The following is a 7,930-nucleotide window of genomic DNA, read 5'->3' as shown; positions in this document are numbered from 1 at the left end:
TACTAGAAAGTCAAACTCGGTCAACTCTTTCAAATTTAAAGCTCCTTAGTTGAGAATCATTCTTCTAAATCAGTCCCGGATAACCTGAAAACCAAAACCGACGATTCACATAAGTCAAAATACAACATACGGAGTTACTCACGCCCGTAAACTATCGAGCGAAGTGCAAATGCTCAAAACGACCGGTCGGGTCGTTACACCTTTATAGCGCATATTCAGATCTTCCATCATAGGAGAACCAAGTAGCAACTTTTATAGAAACCGTAACAGATGGAGATACAGGCTAAGTTTTGTTATTTGTAGTTAGGTAGAGACATGATTTTGGGAGAAAGCTAGATTTATGCAAGGCACATATTCAGGTGACTGCTGGTCCACAAGAAGTGATGAACAAGCAGTATTCTCAAGGTACTCATATTTGTTCAACGAAATCTACACCAAGAAATAAAAGGGGGATTTGCATTTACACTCGCTTTTTGGGTCACGTTTTAACTTGTACCCGCTTTGCAAAAAAAAATAGCAAGCGTACCCACTTTTTCACGTAACTTCAGCATACGGGGTTGAAGTAGCAAAGGCAATCACGCAAAACTTCAGCATTCTAGTAGACGGGCCTGAAGTAGCAAAGACAATACGCTGAAGTTTTTTTGTCCTAGATAAGATGCTGAAGTTATTTAGTTCATTTGTAAAAACTTCAGCACTAAAATAGCCGAAGTTTTTTTGTCCTGGATTCATTAGTTTTGTCATAAATTTTCAAAAACTTCAGCAGAAGATGTTGAAGTTATTTAGTTCATTTGTAAAAACTTCAGCACTAAAATAGCTTAAGTTTTTTTGTCCTGGATAAGCTTTTTCAAAAACTTCAGCAGAAGATGCTGAAGTTATTTAGTTCATTTGTGAAAACTTCAGCACTAAATAAGTTGAAGTTTTTTTGTCCTGGATAAGCTTTTTCAAAAACTTCATCAGAAGATGCTGAAGTTATTTGGTTCATTTGTAAAAACTTCAGCACTATATAAGCTGAAGTTTTTTTGTCCTGGATTCATTAGTTTTGTCATAAGCTTTTTCAAAAACTTCAGCATAAGATGTTGTAGTTATTTAGTTCATTTGTAAAAACTTCAGCACTAAAATAGCTGAAGTTTTTGAAAAAGCTTTCTAACATACTAGATAAATAATCACCTTATTCTTTCATAGTGTATCACTATTATAAAATAATTAGATTGCCAACAATATCTAAATCTTAAATTTTGGAAATAATAAACGTGAAAAGAACAGAATTACGTGGAAATATTCACAAATTATTGTCTACTAACTTACGTAATTATTTATAATTTATTTTTAAATAATCTGATAAACATACTTATGGCAATCATCCCATTAACTGAAGTTTCATAGCAGCACCAACAGCAGCAGAAGAAAGAAGAAGAAGAAGAAGAAGAAGAAGAAGAAGAAGAAGAAAACGAAGGAGGAGGAGGAGGAGGAGGAGGAGGAGGAGAAATGGGGCTGAATTAGTTTAAAAAGTGGGTACAAGTTAAAACTTTTAAAAAAAATTGGTATAGGTTAAATGGGGACGACCAAATAGGGCGCCCCATGCAATTTTTACGAAATAAAACACCCAACTACGGCCCACTTACTCCAAATAGTAGCAGTAAGGCGAGAAGTAATAGCCCGTTTGGCCAAGCTGCAAAAATCAGCTTATTTTGAGAAATGCTTTTTTTCAAAAGTGCTTTTCTCAAAACTACTTTTGGTGAGAAGCAGTTTGTGTTTGGCTAATTAGTTTGAAAAGCACTTCTGAGCACCAATTAGTGTTTGGCCAAGCTTTAAAAAACTGTTTCTAAGTGTATTTTTCTCAAAAGTGCTTCTCAAAAAAGTGCTTTTGGAGAGAAGCTACTTTTTTCTGCTTCTCCAAAACTGCTTCTGCTTCTCCTCAAAGCACTTTTTTTCCTTCAAAAGCTTGGCCAAACACCTCAAATTTTGGCCAAAAGTGCTTTTGGCAAAAAAAAAAGTACTTTTGGCCAAAAAGAAGCTTGGCCAAACAGGCTATAAGACACCCTTTTTCGGCATCTTGCACCAAAATCCCTAATAAACAAATACTGAAATCTGAACACTAAAATCATATCAATTTATTATTGACCCAAAAGTAGAAACTAAAGGTATCGGTCAAAAAAGAATTACTATATCAAAATTCCTCAAGATAATTAAATAGAGAGAAAGAAAAACAAAACAGAAAAGAAAATTTACCTGAACAAAGATAAGAATAATGGTGTAGACAAAGTGCAACGGAGCAGCAAACATGAACGCAATGAAGATGAGAGCTATTTTGAATCTCTCGGCAATTTCTGAAGTTCTATAGCAAATTTTTTTTTGCCCAATTTCCAAATTTCTTCTATTTGCTATCTATTTGGTTAAAAGTTATCACATATCTTATGAGTGCAAAACAATACAAATAATCACGGGAAAATCATAGCAAATCGTAATAATCCATTGGACCAAATGGAAGAAACGAAAATAAGTACTCAGAATTAGGGGGAGAAACATTAAAAGCCTTTATTGATAATATTTGTTTGGTCTGCCTCTCCATGAAGAGGTTCAGAGCCTTACAATGGTGTTTTCTCTTCCCATAAGATGGGTATATTTTTCCCTTCTCTCTCCTGTCTATAGTAGTGAAGAAGCAGCCCCCTTTCTAGGGCTTCCACTCTTAGTATTTATAGATGTGAGCTTCGTGAGCTGGCAATAAATGGTCGTGGCCACGCTGAGGTTCCGTCCCCGTGGGGGAATGAATGGGCCGTGCCCTCGTAGATTCAATCGGACAAGAGTCGAATCCTCTTATAAATAAGTGGCCGTACCACTTATTAATTATGGATTACCTCAAGAGGAGATTAACTCCGTTAATTACCGTGGGGTCAGATTCTGACCCATATAGTTAGTCCCTCTGCTTATTGAGGTCGTGTTTCGGCCGAGCTCGATGAGCGGATTTCATCGATTGTGATTTGAAAAAACTCGAATAAGGGGGTCGACTTATTGACGGCGGCGGCCTTAGTCGTTTACACGTTGGAGATGGTCGTAGCCTTTCATATATTGGAGGTGGCCGTAGCCTTTCATATAATGGCGATGGCCGTAGCCTTTCATATAATGGCGATGGCCGTAGCCTTTCATATGCTGGAGAGCCTTTCATATTTTGGAGATGTCCGTAGCCTTTCATATATTGGGGGTGGCCGTAGCCTTTCATATATTGGAGATGGCCGTAGCCTTTCATATATTGGGGGTGGCCGTAGCCTTTCATATGTTGGAGATGGCCGTAGCCTTTCATATATTGGGGGTGGCCGTAGCCTTTCATATTTTAGAGATGGTCGTGGAAAATGAGTATGCGCCGGGTACGTATTTGGTCACGTCCAGAATTTTGAAGGTGTACGGCGCATTCTTTCAGCGTTTGCAGGCCGTTACGATTATTCTGAAGGCGAGACGTTGGCGGATGGCTGAGAAGCCGCTTCGTGGAGCTTGTCATAATGACGCTTGCTTCGGCAGAATCGAACCGTTTTACGGTTGGTCGTGCAGTTAATGATGGCTATTGGGTTTCGCGAAAGCCATTTATGTTGCCTATAAAGGTGGGTTGAGGCATTCATTTCTCGTATCTTCATTGTTCATCTGAGAGAGAGACTCTGAGGAGACTTTTTCGTTTCGCTAATTCATCTTCTCTTTTCTTTCCTTTGATTGTGGTATTATTTGTCTTTAGTAGACCAACAATGGCAGTCAGTTCTTCCCACGGTGCTCTTCCGGTAGATTTTCCGGTAGTTGGAGGGTGAGGTCGCGGCATTGAAGCTTCAAGTGAGGGATGTTTCGTCGAGGGCCGGGGCGTTGGAGGAGGCTATCCGCGTGCACGAATCCCAACGGGCATTGGAAAGGGATGCTGCGGCCTTTAGAGAGGCGAGTCTCGAGGAGCGGATTGGTGTCTTTGAGCAGGACGCCCAGGTCATGGCGGACCGAATCACAGCCTTAGAAGAAGAGAATCAGCGGCTACGGGATCAGGCCGCTTCTTCCAGCCAGGCTCGGGAACTTTGGGTCTTTGCCGAGGCCCAACGTGATGTATATAAGAGTTTGTGGGAGGCTGGAGTCGTGACCGAGGTTGCTTTTGAGGGGGCACGTCAGAAGGCTCGTGAGTCACGTGCCGATTGTGGTTTTGACGCGGCGACGCCAGAGGCTGACGCTGGTGCAGACGGTGGCGCAGACGGCACCGAGTAAAAAGATTATGCATTTTTTCTTGTCTTGTTCGCCGCTTGGCGTTTTAGAGGCATTTCTTGTATTATTATTTTTTTTATTTCTTGTATTGATCGGCCTTGGCCGGGTGTAAGCGGGGATGACCCGCAATTGACTTTGTAAATATACAAATTTTCTTTTCCATTGCCTGCCTTGTGCTTGTTTTTTGTCACTGTTTTTCTTTCGTTCTTTAGAGTTTTTGTTGCGCTTTTTGTTGACCGTTCACGTTGGCGGCCCTAGTCGAATTTAAATCGACGACTTTAGTCGTGATAGAATCGACGGCCTTAGCCATAGAGGCAACTTCGACCGTCGTCAGGTCGTTTACTCACGGTAGTCGAATCTAGGTCGACCGTTGGCGGCGATGGCCCTAGCCATAATATAGTTGATGGCCTTGCTTTTTCAGCTCGGTGCGGGCAAGCATTGGCCGTTATTTGGCGATAGCGGCGCTTAGCCTTAGTCCCAGTTCGGGCGCGGTCGAACTACCGGTCGTGATAGTAAAAAACGCGGCCTCGTAGTTTGACCAGGGCCGGACTTTACGTGGCCCAAATCTTAATTCGAGTTGGGGGAACTTACTTGAAATGGCGAGGGTGCCTATCCTGCGCTTTGATTTGTTGGAGGTCGGGCTTTGCTTTCACAGATGAAAGCGTTTGGCCTGAGTCTCGGTTCGACTGTGGTTGGACTTGCTAAAGTTGAGGACGAAGGCGTCCATTCTTGTAGTTCGAGCGAGGTCGAGCTCGTTGGATTCAATAGCGAAGGCGCATAGCTTGAGTCTAGGTTCGACAATGGCTGGATTTATTGGCGGAGGTACGCAGCCGGAGTCCCAGTTCGACTGTTGTTGGACTTTGTTAAATTTGGTGGCGAAGGCTCGTAGCCTGTTTTGGTTCAACTGTGGTTGAACTTGTTGGTGAAGGCGCGTAGCCCGTCTTGGTTCAACCGTAGTTGAACTTTTGGCGAAGGCGTATAGCCTTGATATAATGACGAAGGCGCATAGCCTGAGTCCCGGTTCAACCGTAGTTGAACTTTCTGGTGAAGGCGCGTAGCCTGTCTCGGTTCAACCGTAGTTGAACTCTCTGTTGAAGGCTCATAGCCTGTCTTGGTTCAACCGTAGTTGAACTCTTTGACGAAGGCGCATAGCCTTGATATAATGGCGAAGGCGCATAGCCTGAGTCCCGGTTCAACCGTAGTTGAACTTTCTGGTGAAGGCGCGTAGCCTGTCTCGGTTCAACCGTAGTTGAACTTTCTGTTGAAGGCTCATAGCCTATCTTGGTTCAACCGTAGTTGAACTCTTTGACGAAGGCGCATAGCCTTAGCTCGCTCTGAGTATCGTGGGTCATCTTCCGGTCGAGGTCATCAGGGTTATCAGCAGAGCCAGCCATCTCTCAGCGCTCTTCCAGCTCAGGGTTCATCACGAGCTCCATCTGTTCAGGGTTCCTCCAGCCGAGTGCGTTAGCCAGTCACTCTGATGTGCGGGGTTCCCTTCAGTCCCATTCTCCAGGCACCCGGGAGCTGNTTTTTGGTGAAGGCGCATAGCTTGTCTTGGTTCAACCGTAGTTGAACTTTTTGGTGAAGGCGCGTAGCCTGTCTTGGTTCAACCGTAGTTGAACTTTTTGACGAAGGCGCATAGCCTGAGTCCCGGTTCAATCGTAGTGTAACTTTCTGGTGAAGGCGCGTAGCCTGTCTCGGTTCAACCGTAGTTGAACTTTTTGACGAAGGCGCGTAGCCTAGATATAATGGCGAAGGCGCATAGCCTGAGTCCCGGTTCAACCGTAGTTGAACTTTCTGGTGAAGGCGCGTAGCCTGTCTCGGTTTAACCGTAGTTGAACTTTTTGACGAAGGCGCATAGCCTTGATATAATGGCGAAGGCGCATAGCCTGAGTCCCGGTTCAACCGTAGTTGAACTTTCTGGTGAAGGCGCGTAGCCTGTCTTGGTTCAACCGTAGTTGAACTTTTGGTGAAGGCGCATAGCCTGTCTTGGTTCAACTGTTGTTGAACTTTGTCGATCTTTGATGACGAAGGCTCATGGCCTGAGTCCTATATTGTGGGTATTGAGTGCTGAAGCTCGGTTTGGATTCGAGACCTTGAGCGGCTCATCCGTTGTCTTCCCAACCAGGGTTTATAGGCTGTCTTGAGGCGACTCTCGGCTCGAGATATCTCCGTGCCGGTTTCTGGCCGGAGCTTGTATCGGGGATGTGGGGGATGCCTTACAGAGACCTTCCCTTAGGAGGGGGGGCTGCTTCTTCCTGTTTGCACCATTTGATAGATGAGAGGCAGAGGAACTGGATCTCGATTCGAGATCTTCGAGTTCCTTCGGCCTGATATGCCGCTTTGGCCTGTTTAAGCTGGGTTGTTCTTCCTTTTCCGGCGTTTCTTTCCTTTTGGTCCATGGAAGAACTACGCGATTTTGCTATGAAATCCCCACAGACGGCGCCAAATTGTTTGCTCAAAAGTTATCACATATCTTATGAGTGCAAAACAATACAAATAATCACGGGAAAATCATAGCAAATCGTAATAATCCATTGGACCAAATGGAAGAAACGAAAATAAATACTCAGAATTAGGGGGAGAAACATTAAAAGCCTTTATTGATAATATTTGTTTGGTCTGCCTCTCCATGAAGAGGTTCAGAGCCTTACAATGGTGTTTTCTCTTCCCATAAGATGGGTATATTTTTCCCTTCTCTCTCCTGTCTATAGTAGTGAAGAAGCAGCCCCCTTTCTAGGGCTTCCACTCTTAGTATTTATAGATGTGAGCTTCGTGAGCTGGCAATAAATGGCCGTGGCCACACTGAGGTTCCGTCCCCGTGGGGGAATGAATGGACCGTGCCCTCGTAGATTCAATCGGATAAGAGTCGAATCCTCTTATAAATAAGTGGTCGTACCACTTATTAATTATGGATTACCTCAAGAGGAGATTAACTCCGTTAATTACCGTGGGGTCAGATACTGACCCATACACTATCTATTGTCTATGTTCCCATTGCACATGAGCCTTAGATTCACGCCCAATTTGTTGTATTGGAAGGAAGAAACTCATATTGTTTTTTTTTCCATGCAAAACTCACATTGTTGGAGCGTGGAAAATGAAATAAACCCTCGACTCTAACTCTTTTCTTCCTAGGTATTCCACTTATGTGGCCTCCATGTCACATCTGTGACCCCGCACCTGCAGAAAATCCATCGCATGTGCGACCTCAACTAACTCGGGGACATTCCGCTTCTGCGGCACAACAAGCGCATCTGCGCTTCCGCTTCTGCGGCACAATAAGCGCATCTGCGCTTCCGCTTCTGAGGACTAAGAGCGCATCTGTGCTTCCACAGATGCGGAGACTGACAACAACTGCGGTCCCTCAAGGCTCGCCCATATTCCGCTTCTACGAACGAGTTGCCGATTCTGTCGGGTGCGCACCTGCGCCACGGTGTCGGCACATGCGACCTTCCCCTGGTCCTAGCCCCCTTCGCTTCTGCGATCTCCTAGCCGCACCTGCGATTTTGCACCCGCGGCCAAGCCCTCCGCAGGTCCGATGACACCAGAAACTCAACTGCAACAACAATTCCTTCTATCTCAAAAATGGACCTGAATCAATCCGAATTATGCCCGGGGGCACCGGGTCCCCGTCCGAACAAACCATCAAGTCCCAAAACCCATAACGAACCTACTCGAGGCCAAATCATATCAAGCAATATCA

This window comes from Nicotiana attenuata, unplaced genomic scaffold, assembly GCF_001879085.1.
Source record: "Nicotiana attenuata strain UT unplaced genomic scaffold, NIATTr2, whole genome shotgun sequence".
Classification (NCBI taxonomy): domain Eukaryota; kingdom Viridiplantae; phylum Streptophyta; class Magnoliopsida; order Solanales; family Solanaceae; genus Nicotiana; species Nicotiana attenuata.
Note: the sequence above shows the minus strand (reverse complement) of the source record.